This window comes from Periplaneta americana, chromosome 15, assembly GCF_040183065.1.
Source record: "Periplaneta americana isolate PAMFEO1 chromosome 15, P.americana_PAMFEO1_priV1, whole genome shotgun sequence".
NCBI classification, from domain to species: domain Eukaryota; kingdom Metazoa; phylum Arthropoda; class Insecta; order Blattodea; family Blattidae; genus Periplaneta; species Periplaneta americana.
This window is the reverse complement of record NC_091131.1, coordinates 116,087,979-116,104,706: the sequence shown is the minus strand read 5'-3', so window position 1 is coordinate 116,104,706 and position 16,728 is coordinate 116,087,979. Positions and strand designations below refer to the sequence as shown.

Sequence of the window (16,728 nt, the reverse complement as noted above, 5' to 3'; positions counted from 1 at the left end):
TTTAAAGAGAGGAATGTCACAAACACATACACCGTCAATTTCACCTATAGGCACACCCTCCAATACTTGAGCAACTTTACACATTTTTTATATCCACTGTTTTGCCGTGAATGCATACGTGAAGCGGCGGCAATGTGCTTGTTTCCAGACAAATGTTGGGTTACCTGAGAGCTCTGATCTGTACTTACTGATTTACCACATGGTTGGCAAAATAACACTTTTCCGTCGGTAGTAAAAATGTTTTTAAATTCATCTACATATTGCTGTAGACGCGATCTTAAACTCGATTTGATTTTAGGCATCTTAAGAGGCTAATATACACACGTCTTAACGTAAAAAAATGTTTCTAGCTACTGACTATGTTGGAGAAAAGCTTCCTATAGCGACGCCACCACGTCTACACTACGCAGCATATGCTTATGGTCCGATAACGGGGAATCACAACAAGATGTATTTCCTCTCTTCATAGGCATGAACGAGAGGCGAGAGATTTGTTTAAATTAAATAATGTTTATACCCGAGCTCCGTTGTGTTTCACAAACAAAGCGCTGAATGAAATCATCTTCAGCAACAATAAACAGTCCTAATTACGTATGTGTTGCAAGATCTCTCTCCTTCTTGTCCATGTTAATTTATTCTACAATAATAATATTGATATGCTGCCTAGCAGTTCTCAGAACTTGAGGCGATACTATTACAAAAATGGATCACGGATACACCACACAGCCCATACAAACACGAAGCAACCAAGAATTCTTAAAAAGATAACGTATTTCTGAGTGATATAATTGATTTAGTTTTAAAATATTTAAAAGTTCTTGTAAAAAAAGTTATTTAAGTAAAAAAACTCCAATATTTATGTGTTTATAATGGATTTCCTGAAAATATGTAGTTACATAATTTTTTTGTGAAAATATGTGTTTTTATGTGAAATAAAATTCGGGTTTTAAACTTGAAACTTGACATTCGGAATTTTTAACTTTGTTAATTGTGTTTTATCACACGCAAGAAAAATATTTAATTACATAAGAATCCGCTCCTTAAATACAAGTTGTCTTTCAACCTTTGTGGAGATTAATGAAATAACGGTGTTTCAGAGACATTCCACATAGTCTTCAAGATCTTCGCGAAGTCAGTAAGACAGTTGTGCAGAATGTAACAAGGGAACAGTTTGCTGCTATGGTTATTAGGCTTTCTGAGCGTATGGAGCTCATCATAAACAATGATGAAAGACATATATAGAACACACTGTGGTTCGGTAAGTGTTGTGTTTTGTGTTAAATATTATCGAATTATTTTGGTTACCTTTTTTGGATTACACTGTATGTGTATATATATCGTCGGTTTACAAGCAAAACACATTAAGTCAAAAAAAAATTGCTGAGAAAAAAGCGTATATAATGTACTTCATGTATGTGTATAAACTGAGAATTGGAAAATGAAATACACATAAAGAGAAACAACTTACTAACATTAATATTTTGAGGATTTAGTTTTGTCAAGAACTTTCAAACACCTTTCTCTCATAAGTAATATTTTTGACAATGTATTTTGCTTGTAAACCGACGATATGAAGTATAGCTTATATACGCACAAACACTCACACACACACACGCACACACACACACACACACACACACAAGCAAATAAAGCGCAAAGTTATCCAAACGGTTAGAGGTAGGCTTTTCACGCTGGTAACACGGGTTCGAACCCCAATGATTCCATGTGAGATTTTTGGTATACAAAACACTGTTACATGGTAAGTTTTCGAGGGTGACTCCCGCGTCTTCTACCGGAATCCGACCGTTGCTCCATGAATTATCATAATCACCACACTAGTGCGCTGTAACCCATACCTCAAAGTGCATTAAGGGCAACGCTCTGCGGCAAAGTGTACAAGTAGGCCTACAGTGTCTTCCTCCTAGAGGGGAACACTAGAGTTAATTATTATCGCCAAAGACAAGTAGGCCTACTCACCAATTTAAAAAATCGAATAATTGCATAGTCAGGTAAATAAGTAAATAAATCAGTAAGAAATATGCGAATGATTAATGAAGCAAGTGGATAAATGACTAAATAAATAAGTAAAATGAGCAAAAGAGTACCGGTGCATGAATATATATATATATATATATATATATATATATATATATATATATATATATATATAGATTACGTCATCGATCTATTCCGATCTCCATACATGAAATAATTTCTTCACAATTTAAAAAAACTGGTAATCCCATCGTTTTCTTGGTCTCTTAACATTTTTTTCACCTTTTTCGACTATAAGTAGAGCATTCATTTAGCGGTCCAATACGAGTTCATTCGTGGCATGTGTTCAAAACACGTACTTCTACACGTTAATATTCTGAATTCCCCGTTCTCGTCCACTTTTCAGTTCCTTTCGTGATGGAGACTATACTCTCCAAAGGAGCATTTCTGCGTCTCAATTTCCATTTCATTTGCCGTTATTTAGCACACCTCAGAACCATATGCCGGCAATGCAATCGTTATTTTTTTTATCAAACTTCCGTACTCATTTTCCTTAGCAATGTTCTTTTTATTGCTCCAGTCATATTTAAGAATTCAGAGCGTTTATTTTAACTAAGTGTATACATTATTATATCACGTGTCAACTTTTACATGGATATTCCAGTTTCCTGTTACTGAACAACGTTTTATTCAGATTTTTAACCATTACTAAACACTTTGAGTGTGTAAATACAAGGCTACTGGTTATAAAACACAGCGAGATACTCAGTTATCGGAAAGACATACATTTTGACTTTCCTTTGTCTCGAATCGAACTCGAGATACCTATATTTGCAGCCGGACTCGAGTCACAGCGAAGGACGAGAGAGCAGTATAGCAGAGGTTATTAGCTCCTAGAGGCTCTTGAAAGTTTCCATTGGCGTCTGTTTGTTAACGACTTGACGACCGAAATGTTAATCAGGAAGGTATTCCCTTAATGAACTGCGAAACGTGTTAATTTGGGTTTATCGACTTCAGAATTCACGGAGGGAAATATTGAAGTGTCTGATAGCCAAGCATAAAATCAAACCCACAGTGTCACCAAGTTTACATATACTTACTCGCTATAGGTACGTTTCAAGCGGTTCGCAATAATTTAGCCTCGCTTTTATGTTGCTAATAATACTGCATATTATCGCATACTGCAATTTACCTACTTTAAGTATTACTCAAAGATATAGATACTTACTTACTTCAATGTTTTACTACTGACAGAGATCCATCTCGTTCGGCAATATGAAATATTTGAAGTATGTTTATTTGTTTAAAAATCTTAAGCATTATATTCAAGTTACATTCTGTATATCTGTTCAGCCTCATATTTCTCCATTTCTCGGCAAAATAAAGATCACTGGATGTGTACGTTTTAAAAACAACTTCGAATTAACAAGTATTTTATAGGTTTCTTGGATTATGCCGCAGAAAAATTTTAACCTATTCATTTGTTTTACTGTATATTTTCTACTGTATATTTTCGTGCACAGTTGCAGGATAAAGCTATTAAGCCGCGGTGCCATAAATCAGCCGAGGCTCCACATAGCAACAGCCTAACCCCATTTGTCGACATTTCTTAGAAAGAATTTTAACACTTTCTACAATTGAAAGCAGTGAGATTTTATATGATTTACTTACGGACAGAAAAAATACAGCATTCGGAGCAATTGACGAAGGGGTGTCAAGTAGAGATCAATTGAATGTTGCCGCTGACCGAGGTTCTAGGTGACCCTGAAATGAAAGAATATTTTTATGAACTTAACTAAAAAATAAAAAGATTTTATGAAAAAAATATTAAGTAGCCGATGAGTGAAAATAGTCGTTAGGGTATATTTCACTTTATTTCTGGCCAACGGCATAATCAGGAGTCCTGATCCGAGGCTAGGTTGGGCTTGGGTTCGAATCCCGCTCGGGTTGATTACATCGTAGAGTTTTTCCGAGGACTGTAAGGCGAACGCCAGGTAATCCATGGAGATTCCTTGATCTCATCTCACAAATTAGGCTACTAGATAAGCTCGCAGGGTTAATACAGTATCGTTAAATAACTGATATTACGGATGAAAATATTCACACTAATTCCAATTTATTATCCTTCATGATAAACTTATATCATCCTTAAAGCACACTTACAATTCCTGTACCTTCATAAACTGCATAATATTTCTTCTATAATTCCCTTAACCTCGTGTGTACTTTTACAATTTCCATTACTATACCGAAAACTAAAGTTATGACTTTCCAAGGGAAGTACTCAATTCGTTAAAAAATTACTTCAGATAACAGAATAATTTTTTAACAAATTTATATTTTCAATTATTTAGGTTATCATGTTACAATTATGATTGAAGATTTAAATAAGAAATTAAGTAACTTCCAAAACTTATTGGAATTATTGCTAGAACTTCAAAAAAAGAGAGATAAAATTTTAAAATTTTACAAATTTATGGCGCTCCCTGTCCTTCTACATGGAAGCCAAACGTGAAAAATTTAGAAAGAACGGCTGGAATATAATCAACCAGCAGAAATGAAACTCGTTAGAATGGTCAAGGTACTTCTACATCAGATAGAATTACAGCTAGGTATCTCTCCTTTAGAACAGGAACTCCCTGAAACAGATGGAATGCCCATATATTAAGGATGGGAGAAACTTGTATCTCATTACAGACTTATAAATACAAACCAGTAGGAAGAAGGGATCTTGGACGTCTGAGGAAAAAATGAAAGAAATGTATTTCAACTAATTCACAGGCCGGAACAGGAGATTGTCCTACTCCATGAAGTGCTGATGATGATCATTTCCGTTATTTGATTGTCAAAAATAAGTATTAGTGTTTCAGCACACAAACTCGAGTTAAATCTCTGACAGTTAAACCGAAATTTGTGGTGGGCAGCAATGCTGAAATACTCCCATTTCTCTTGACGGCATTCTATCATGTCTTCATTAATATCGCCATTTTGGTGTGACATATGGATTGGATAAGGATGCTGGGCAAGTCCACGCACGCATAGGCTACCCAATCATGACCTCCAAAGTAATAATAATGATAATAATAATAATAATAATAATAATAATAATAATAATAATAATAATAATAATAATACTTATGACTTTTAAGGGACCCGGAGGTTCATTGCCGCCCTCACATAAGCACGCGATCGATCCCTATCTTGTGAAAAATTAATCCAGTCTCTATCATCATATCCCACCTCCCTCAAATCCATTTTAATATTGTCCTCCCATCTACGTCTCGGCCTCCCCAAAGGTCTTTTTCCCTTCGGCCTCCCAACTAACATTTTATATGCATTTCTGGATTCGCCCAAACGTGCTAAATAATAATAATAATAATAATAATAATAATAATAATAATAATAATAATAGTAATAATAATAATGTTTTATTTACTCTGGCAGAGTTAAGGCCGTAAGGCCTTCCCTTCCATTCGACCAGAGGATGAAAAGGAAATGGAAATATAATATGGATTAGGATTTTTATGTGCTGCAACGGTATCGTAATTTATTCTCTTAGGAAGAAATTCATACTGAGGATTCGTATCGACTTTGTTTGGGTGTGAAGCTTTGATCCTCGGCGTCAATGGTAAGCATGATAACCACTAGACCACCGAGGAGTCTCCTGGTATAATATGCAGTAGATTCACTTCCCAGGATGCACCGCAGGCAGCCATCTATGACGGAAAAATAATATATAATATCCCGTTTCAGTGCGTTTCTGTAGAGAGAATTACTTGAGGTCAAATGATCGAGAATGAAAGTACTCACCTTTGGAAGAAAAAAATAAGATTACATAAAGAAGTGTAAACAGGCTTCATAAAAACAAAATGGTATAAAAAGGAGAATAAAATCAGGCTTTATTAATGCTGCTTTTATAGTTGCAAGATACTGCAGAATTATCGAGATCTGTTATCTAGAATATTAAAACATAATTGCATGAATCGTTCTTCATTTCTGATGGCCAAAATGAGTTCCTCGATTGAGCGGCCATCTTGATTGAGTTTTTCATTTTTTGCTTCCCTCATTTCGTCGAGGCACACGCAGATAGTATCGCACCGCCAACACGACTTGGTATTTTCCCGGACGTGTCCGGCCTCATGGCATTTCCTCCAGGCGATGAAGTCGAAGTAGACATGTCTACAAGGTCGACTAACATTTTTGTATCTAAGTAGGCCCTACATTGTTCATTGGTTGAAATTATTTTAAGTTACAGAAGTTGGGGATATGATGCTAGGGACTGGATTAATCTTGCTCAGAATAGGGACCGATGGCGGGCTTATGTAAGGGCGGCAATGAACCTCCGGGTTCCTTAAAAGTCATAAGTAAGTAATTAGAGTATGTAAGTACAGAAGTTAATTAGTATCAGTGATACAGAACCACTGTGGAGCAATGGTGGAATAAGAATGGAATGGAAAAATATTATTCGGAAAGAAATTATCCCATAGTCACTTTTGAAGCGAAAGTGTCACAGGATATTTCAGGACTTGAACTCCGATCGCTCATAAAAATATATACAAAATACAATTTGTCATTTTTATGACTATTTACTTTTGCTGTGTTCATTTCTCTATTCGACTATCTGTCTATTAAACTGGATTCCCGTTTGTAGTATTTACCAAATTATCGCAGTTTATTATGTTCTCAGATTTAATCACATAACTATTTTCTTTCCTTCCCTGAAACAACACGATATAAATTAACCAGTTAATGAACACTCAAGCGTCCCTGTTTAGCCACTCGATCAAATCAATGAAGTCTAGACTTACATCATCTAAGAACGACTAGACGAAGAGGACAAGCAGTAGGGGTAGAGAATTCTGAGTTGATTAAGGTTTATTTGCTAATAATATTGTGTGGACTAGTTGCTTGATCACCTATCCGCATAATATAAAACTGGGATTTAGCACCGCATAGAAACCAGAACGTTGAGAAAGAGCAGCGAGGAATGCAGAGACACAGACAGACAGATAGACAGACGGATGCGGATGCTGTATCATCCCAGGCAAGGCCATCCGACGGTTGGTCTCAAGGCCAGCAGGCATTGTTGGACTGCAGCTCCATTGCAGTAGCCAGGTCAACGACCGCCTTTCTTTCATCCTTCTCCGAGACCGGAGCGCGATTCACAATCACTCCCTTCGCGCCCACAGTTAAATTTTTGCGCTCATATGATCTACTGTTACAAGTAAAGCCAGTCTTTTTATATAGCAACAAGCAAGAGAAGTCCTAGAATACATGAAATAAAGCATCATAAATCACATTTAACGTTTGTCCACTATCCTATTCCGACTTCACGTAGATTAATATTAAAAATGATTTCCACAGCGTTTTCTTTTAGTTTGTAATTGTGTATTTGAATTCGGATCCTATAGTGGCTTCATTTTTCACAATCATGCCACTATAATCTAAATTTCTAATATTCACCACAGTCACAATCAAGGTACTGTAGGCTTTTAAGTGCTGCTTCGCCTCAGTTCAAGAAAAGCGGCAGTATAGAGAAAACGAAGGGCCTGGGACGACCATCAGTATTGCCAGGTATTGATTGAAATTATTAGACTATCGGAACCTCAAAGCCTGTGTGCAGAACGAGTGGAGGACTGAACACTTCTCGTTTCTCAGGGCATGATGTGTTACCGACAATTTTCTGACGACACTTTCCCTCGAAGTTTGAAAGAGACGGTTCACTATAGCAGGGACTTTTTTTTCTTTACGTTATTAGCAATAAACGCGAAATGTAATTAAGAGATGCACGAAGAAGTCTGGTTTGATCATAAATATGACTGATTTATGACAGTAAATTTGTCGCGAATTTTCGCGAAAATTGATTGTTCCTGTGTAAAATCTTCATTTCTGCAATAAAAACGAAAAATAAGGACATATTTAGGCTTAAATTATTTTAACGGAATACAGTATATTAGCTTTGAAGATATTAACTGCAGAAGGATAGGGAGACAAATTATATGGGAATTCTATTAGTTTCTTTAATGTCCTATAGAACTATCGATGACTAGGTTTTGTACAAAACTGAGTTAAATAATATTAAGACTAATTTACACAGGGTACAATTATTTTTATTATTATATTATATTATATTATTCACAAAGTTATTAGCATCGATTCATATCATACTGCCCATAATAAATAAACGCAAAGCAGAATAGCTACAATGCTCCTTTTCATGTTAAATGTAAACAATGATATATTGTGTCGACTCTCGGTGCAGTTGTAGCTCCAAATAGTATGTTTTTATTGATTTCATAATTAATTCCTTTGTTATTTTTCATTTCTTCTACTTCAGTTATTTTTTCAAACACCTTAGTTTCACTTAGGGTACGGAATAATAGTTCCCAAAGCTTAATTAATCAGGAAATGTAGACATTATAGGATAAAAGGATAAAGACAGAAAATAAAGTCATAATCCTAGAAAATATGCATTAACAGCGTGGATTAAGCTTAAAAATCTGTGTAGATTCGTATAGGTTAAAACCCTTGTTTCTAGCATTTAAAACGGCAATAAAATTCAAGACGGATGTGAATTTGTACAAAGCTCTTATTGTGTTACATCAACAATTTTTAGTCAAACATCTGAGTGAAACGTATTATTGACATTGCCTACCAACGTAATATTAATGAGGAAGGATTATGATATTACTAGAGTGTAGGCATGTACTATGCAAATACTGTATGTACAGAAAGACACCGCAAAAATCGTGAAATATTCACTGCAACTAACATAAATTATAATAGGACAACTTTACTGTTCTACCCTGTGCCTTAACTGGTAGCACAACCGGCTACCATAATTAATTAGTGGATATCGTCGCTGCATCTCCAACATCCGCTATGTGTTTTTAATAAGGTTTTGCAGAAGAAAGAAAAAAGCATTGTCACTCTTAAGTCCCTTGATTTTCAAATCTACTTTCGGTATAATTTCAATCATCACATCATAAATTATGAAAATATAGGGAAAGTAGCTTTGAATATCAAGGGAATTGCAAGTTACAATGCTTTTTTCTTTCTCCTGCAAAATCTTTTTAAAAACACATAGCGGATTTTCGAGGCACAGCGACAATTTATGTATTCTATTACAGATAAGGAATTGGAGATTAGTTTTTGTTCAGATTATACGTAGGTCTACAGTAAAGGAGGCAAGACCTGTCCTGTGATCTTATTATGTACGTTGGCTGTATCAAATAGCTTATAAAGGCTGTATCAAATAGGTTATAAAGATAATTGCGGAAACTTTCACGAAAATGCATGCGTTTCGTGTGAGACATCACCCCTAGTTGCATCTAGCGGTTCGCGGTTAAAACTTCGCTTGGATGAGTATTCTACTTGTAACTATCAGGATGAAAATGACACAAAAATTGTTACAATGCTAATATTTCTTGTCTTCAACGGAAAGTAATTGAATTGACATGGGTTATGAATCATATAACAGACTTTCTAAAGTAAATAAAACATATAATATATGGGTTTAAAATCACAATAATTGAGATTGTAAATTGTAATCAGTTTACTTAAAAGTTTATTATAAAGAAGCCTACTATACTAAAAATGTTTTCCTTCATTAAATCACCTTTTTAAAAATTCTGGGCACAGTCCAGAAAACGTTCAGGCTATATATCCACAGTACAGATTAAATTGTATTAATTCCTACTAACCTTTAAAAATATTACACAGTAGGCGTACTATTTTGCAGGAAATTTATAAATATTGTAAAATACTTATAGTATAACAAATTAATATTTACTCCTGGGTTAATAGATTTTTGTTTCTGAAGTCTTCCAATGCTCTGGTTCATTTTGTTTAAAAATATTATCAAGGTCTGCTCTTCTGCAGCGAAAAACCCATTGTCTACATCTAAAGGAAATAATAAAAATCAGTTAGAGTATGATATATAATACAGACATAATGTAAAATATAAAAACATACGCACAATTAAAAGAGAAAACATATAGCCTCATTTTAGAAGTCGTAGGCTTACATTTCTTCATTTCTTGGAAACCGGTAGAAAGACTTTGAATTGTTTTGTTGTCTGTAATTATTACACCCATACATAGCACAAATACTTCCTCTTCCACCCATTTTTTATGGTGTTAACATAAGAAATCTGTAATTATTATATCACCTTCACATTGTATAAAAACAGCTGATCAGGGCGGGATGTTAGTGTTAACTTCGTGCACTAAAGTGAGTTAGTATCGGTGTCGCAAATTTTTAGGTAGAGTTTCCGCTATTATCTTTATAAGCCATTTGGCTATATCATCAATGGGTATGGAGGGGGAAGTCAAGTTTTAGTCTGAGATAAACTTCCGCGTCGCTAGAATCGTATCATATTAACCATCATGAAATAAACTCTCTTTCTCATAGCTCATTCTATCCAGTCTCGAACAGCTCACATGCCAGGTCTCGCCTCCTCATGTACATTTTTGTCTCATCGTTTGTGTTTGTTCATTGTTGAAGCAAAATGAAAAACTATAGATCTTTTATCATTTTCACCCCTGCGGTGGTTGAGTGGTCAGACTTCCAGCTTGTCACGCAGGCGGCCCGGGTTCGAGTCCCAGTCAGGTCTAGGATTTTTCACTGAAAAATCCAGTGACACGCGTTTTTCTCGGGGTTCTCCCGTTTTTCCCCATATTAGGCATCTACATCATTGTCATCATTTCGTCATCATTCCATAGCTCTCCCCAATTGCCAGCTGGCGACGCACGGAACGGACTGGCCTAGAGACGAGGGGAATTGCCTGCTCGAAACCTGGGTACGCAGCGAACCTTAGTATAGTCAGCCGTGTGAGTTTGGGAATGAGCCTAACTTGAAGATTAGAGCAATATATTGTAAAAGGTCGCCATAGTGCCCCCCTCCCGTAAATTTAATTCCATCCATTTATCTATCATTTTCAGTTTTAAAAATTTAAATGGGTGAATCTTATTAATATTTGTTCCGATTTAAATTCACTGTAAAGGTTGCATGTCGATTCAAATGTATTTTACTGTATATTATTCACGTTTTAAGAATATAAATAAATTTTGGGAATGAAATGTAGATTTAATATGGTGATTATAATGATAATGGTAATAATAATAATAATAATAATAATAATAGTAATAATAATAATGATATTTGGTATAGATTGAATGTGTATGAAATTAATCTATTTGAACAAATATACTCCACACGACATTTCAGTTAGATTTTAAAATTACATAAATAAGTACACTTTATTCTGAAGACCTGAAGAAATTAATACAGTATGTCTTAGAAAAATGGAACATTGCATTATTAGTTCTAATAATGTATTAAAAAGGAAGCAGGAAAGTTTGTAACAATAATTCAGGTCTAAGTTTGTTGAACAGTGCCTATAAATTTATTACGGTATATTAAAAAATAATTGCAAGAACATTGATTCGATAATTTGATCCATTCTTTCCAGAGAAAAGTGCATTTTGATAAGGTGGATCTTGTTTTGTGTTTTCATAAGTCAACTTACTTACTTGAAAATGGCTTTTAAGGAACCCGGAGGTTAATTTCCGCCCTCGCATAAGTCCGCCATCGGTCCCTATCCTGAGCAAGATTAATCCAGTCCCTACCATCATATTCCACCTCCCTCAAATCTATTTTAATATTATCCTCCCATTTACGCCTTGGTAGTCTTTTCCTCTCAGCATAAGTCAACTTACAAAATTTAATATCCTGACATAGGCTACTCCGCTTTCAATAGACTATCGAAAATCATTTGATAAAGTAAAGCGTTAGAAACTATGTATGGGATAGCTTAACAAATTAATTAATGGAATCTTAAACACGTAACTGCAGAGTCTATAAAACTGAGTTAGACTAGACTAATTGATTGTTACAAGCTATAATATAGTTCATAATACAGACGTAATATTAAACTTAAATTAGACGACGAGGGTTTTGCATCACAAATTCTGTGTAGACTTGAAATCCAGGTTTGTAGCATTTTAAAGCTGAGGTGTTAGCTATGAAACTAAAAACAGATTTGGATTTGTATAATATAGCTTTTTAATATTACAAATAAACAGTAAGATATGTTATACATCTAACTAAAACATATTATTGACGTTGTCTAGCAACGTAATACTTATGAGGAAAATTTCGAAATAGGCATATAGATTCATTCATACGAAGAGACTCAAATTATTTTTCTCTATATTAAACACGTTGTATTACATAAACAAGCATAATAATTTGTTTCGTGACATTAGTGGAGCGCAGGTATGTATGCTGATATTATGTACAGAAACATTCAGCAAAATATTCAAAATATTCATTGCAGCTATGCAATTACAATTAATGCGGTGCAATAGATAGCTGTTCTTTGATATGCCTCATCTGATGGTACAACACACTAAGATCATAGGACACGCATTCGATTACTTTCAGAGCATACTTATGTTCATTCTTTTCTTTTGTGTTTGCTTGATGTTATCTTAGGCAGATTAAATGTTTATGAACTCTTTATTTTTCTATATTTTGATGAAGATTATGGTTAGCTTAATTAAACAGCAATTCTTTGTATATATCTTTCAGATCCTAACATATTTTAATATATTTATCCAAAGAAGTTTCCAATTATTGGCATAATTCTGTAGTATTATTGCGCTGTACCGAAGTACACATGATATTTGCGTGCAGGAATTCCGCGTTATCATATGACGAAGGATCGGTGGAGCGGAGAAAAATTCTCTCCGGCACCGGGATTCGAACCCGGGTTTTCAGCTCTACGTGCTGACGCTCTATCCACTAAGCCACACCGGATTCCAATTCCGATGCCGGATTGAATCCTCTCAGTTTAAGCTCCACCTCTTAGACACTTAGGGCTGTATTCATAGACATTCTTAGCGCGGGCTTCCGGTGGATGATCAGCGAAATAACGTTTTTCGTATTCATAAACCACTGTGAGTGATGTGATATGATATGAATCCTGTACAAGTAACCAGTCGATAGCCGGGGCAAGTTTAGTACGCTCGTAGCGCAGGCTAGCGAAATGTCTATGAATAGCACGGTTAGTGATTTAAGACGGCGCTCATTCCGACGGATCCCGGCCACTTAGTCACTCGTAATGAGTGCACCTCTGCACATTTGTGTGTTGGACGCATCTGTGACAGTGAGTGAGGGTTGGCCACTAAAGGGAACTAAGAGGTGGAGCTTAAATTGAGAGAATTCAATCCGGAATCGGAATTGGGATCCGGTGTGGCTTAGTGGATAGAGCGTCAGCACGTAGAGCTGAAAACCCGGGTTCGAATCCCGGTGCCGGAGAGAATTTTTCTCCGTTCCACCGATCGTTCATCATATAATTCTGTAGATATTATTTTACACAAAAATAAAGTGTTTTGGTATAGGTGAATTTAAAAATAATTGCTATAGATATATTTAAGTGGTAACACATTTATATTAAGACAATTTTTATTTGAAGAATAAATCTGTAGGTAATAATATTCTGAACCAATCCTTTCTAGAGACACGTGGTCTACAGCAGTAATGACAAACTCAGCTGTTCTTACGAAGCACTGTGTGAGTTTACGTGCACTCACGAGCAAAAAAGAGCAACGTTGACATTGCAGACATTGGAACGATCTGCTTTCGCATACTGCTCGTGTGCAGCGAAAAGTGCTCTTGCACAAAGAACATAAGTTGGTCAATAGTGGTGTACAGTATGCATTTTATGAGAGAAAAATGTGCCAGAAAATAACGGTAGAGTAGAATTTGAGTTAATCCACATTTGATTAATTAAAAAGTTATATTACGAGTAATTCTTAGCGAATATTACTTAATTTATGAGTGTATTTCCGAGTCAAGTGGCTCGCTGTTCATCAAAATCGGAACAAAAGACTAGGGGAAATCGTTGTACAGATAGATATGGCCTACCAGCAATTAAACAGACAGGCGGGCAATCAGAAGACATGTCCAAAATCACTCTTTTAGAGAAAGAATGCTTACAACTTGTAATTATATGAAGATCAAATAATTCTTTGCAGCATCACACTTTTCCTTGCTTCTCACGGTGCATACCAACTGGGTCTCGCGGCATATCAACAAGACTTCGGCTACTTTTCTATTTATATCAGATGGGTCCCTGGAAGCGATTGTACTATGTAGGTCTGTAAGTTATCCAGAGATGTCAAACGATTAACGTAAACACTATAAAATTAGATTTATATTACATGTAATCGAATTCATAGTATTAAAATAGGCCTATTAAGATATAAAATATTAACATTTAAAATATCAAAACTGAACAGCAGTCCTAATGTTAAAATTGAACAGCACTAAAATATCAAAACTGAACAGCAGTCCTAATGTTGAAATTGAACAGCACTAAAATACCAAACTGAACAGCAGTTCTAATGTTAAAATTAAACAGCACTAAAATATCAAAACTGAACAGCAGTCCTAATGTTAAAATTGAACAGCACTAAAATATCAAACTGAACAGCAGTTCTAATGTTAAAATTGAATATCACCAAAATATCAAAACTGAACAGCACTTCTAATGTTAAAATTAAACAGCACTAAAATATCACAATTGAACAGCAGTCCTAATGTTAAAATTGAGCAGTACTAAAACATCAAAACTGAACAGCAGTCCTAAAGTTAAAATTGAACTGCACTGAAATATCAAAACTGAACAGCAGTCCTAATGTTAAAATTGAACAGTACTAAAATATTAAAACTGAAGAGCAGTTCTAATGTTAAAATTGAACAGCAGTTCTAATGTTAAAATTGAACAGCAGTGCTAATGTTAAAATTGAACAGCACTAAAATATCAAACTGAAAAGCAGTCCTAATGTTAAAATTGAACAGCACTAAAATATCAAAACTGAACATCAATTCTAATGTTAAAATTGAACAACACTAAAATATCAAAACTGAACAGTAGTCATAATGTTAAAATTGAACAGCACTAAAATATCAAAACTGAACCGCAGTTCTAATGTTAAAATTGAACAGCACTAAAACATCAAAACTGAACAGCAGTCCTAAAGTTAAAATTGAACTGCGCTAAAATATCAAAACTGAACAGCGGTTCTAATGTTAATATTGAACAGCACTAAAATATCAAAACTGAACAGCAGTTCTAATGTTAAAATTGAACAGCACTAAAATATCAAAACTGAATAGTAGTCTTAATGTTAAAATTGAACAGCACTAAAATATAAAAACTGAGCAGCAGTTCTAATCTTAAAATTGAACAGCACTAAAATATAAAAACTGAACAGCAGTTCTAATCTTAAAATTGAACAGCACTAAAATATAAAAACTGAACAACAGTTCTAATGTTAAAATTAAACAGTACTAAAATATAAAAACTGAACAGCAGTCCTAATGTTAAAATTGAACAGCACTGAAATATCAAAACTGAACAGCAGTTCTAATGTTAAAATTGCACAGCACTAAAATATCAAAACTGAACAGCAGTTCTAATGTTAAAATTGAACAGCAGTTCTAATGTTAAAATTGAACAGCACTAAAATATCAAACTGAAAAGCAGTACTAATGTTAAAATTGAAGAGCACTAAAATATCAAAACTGAACAGCAGTTCTAATGTTAAAATTAAACAGCACTAAAATATCAAAACCGAACAGTAGTCTTAATGTTAAAATTGGATAGCACTAAAATATCAAAACTGAACAGCAGTTCTAATGTTAAAATTGAACAGCACTAAAATATCAAAGTTGAACAGCGTAAAATTTGTATGATAGATTTTAAAAAATCATGACTTCTGTCATTAACTGTTGCATTTTTTCATTTAGATATTGCTCTTTTCTTAGAATTACTTTTCTCCTCAGAAACACTTCACGAGAAATATTAATTTTGTCTTTACTTAGGTCTATATTTCCTTCAATGCAGTTGTTACTGAAAATATACTGGGATAGTGATCTTAAAATATTGACTTCATGTTAGAATGGAAGGCCTCGTAACTATTTGTAGTTCCTATTGCACTTGAGGAAAACTCTACCCTGTCTACCCAAACGGGAGGAGGAAATTCACCATCAGGAGAAATATAATTTGTAAACGCATTGAACTCTAGATTCTTGGGGTTGAATGGACATTAAAACGTCGTCAATAGCTGGATTCAAGAATTGGTAAAGCAAAAAAACAACTTTAGAATTTGCTAATCTCAAAACTTAACTCCAATATTTGAAATTTTTTAAAACCAATTTTGACCTAAGTGAAATCTGCAACATTTTACAGTCAAATTTGGCTGAACTTATAAAATTGCATTATGAATAGACTTTTCGAAATCTGCATAACATTCTAAGAGGGCACAATGCCACTTTCAGTTTAATATATTCATACATCACAGTCTCGAAGGCTTTGGAGTGACAGACACTATGGTCACTGTGGAGTTTGTGTAACCCTTGGGACCTAGTTAGCATATGCCTTGGATCTACTCGGTATGTTTACAATTAAGATTCAACCATTACTCGGGTCCCAGTTGGTATGCAGTTGGTATGAATAAATAAAATCAAATGAAGATCACCTTTGGAATTTGATTTTGATCCTAAAATACCTGCACGATGCTATTTTTATGTGGTTATTTAACGACGCTACTAGATTATTTAGCGTCGATGGAATTGGTGATAGCGCGGTGGTATTTGGTGAGATGAGGTCGAGGATTCGCAACTCCGGATCAGCAAACAATATTATTACTAAAGGATGAGGCA

The 16,728-nt window shown here is 34.7% G+C and overlaps 1 long non-coding RNA gene across 1 annotated transcript in view; it reads right to left on the bottom strand.

The window, feature by feature from the left end:
• Positions 1-3,665: 3,665 nt before the first annotated feature.
• LOC138715663 (uncharacterized) overlaps positions 3,666-16,728 on the bottom strand; it is a 364,471-nt gene continuing 351,408 nt past the window's right edge. Inside the window, exon 4 of the long non-coding RNA XR_011336533.1 lies at positions 3,666-3,759. This is a non-coding gene — a long non-coding RNA (uncharacterized lncRNA). The remainder of the gene's footprint in view (positions 3,760-16,728) is intronic.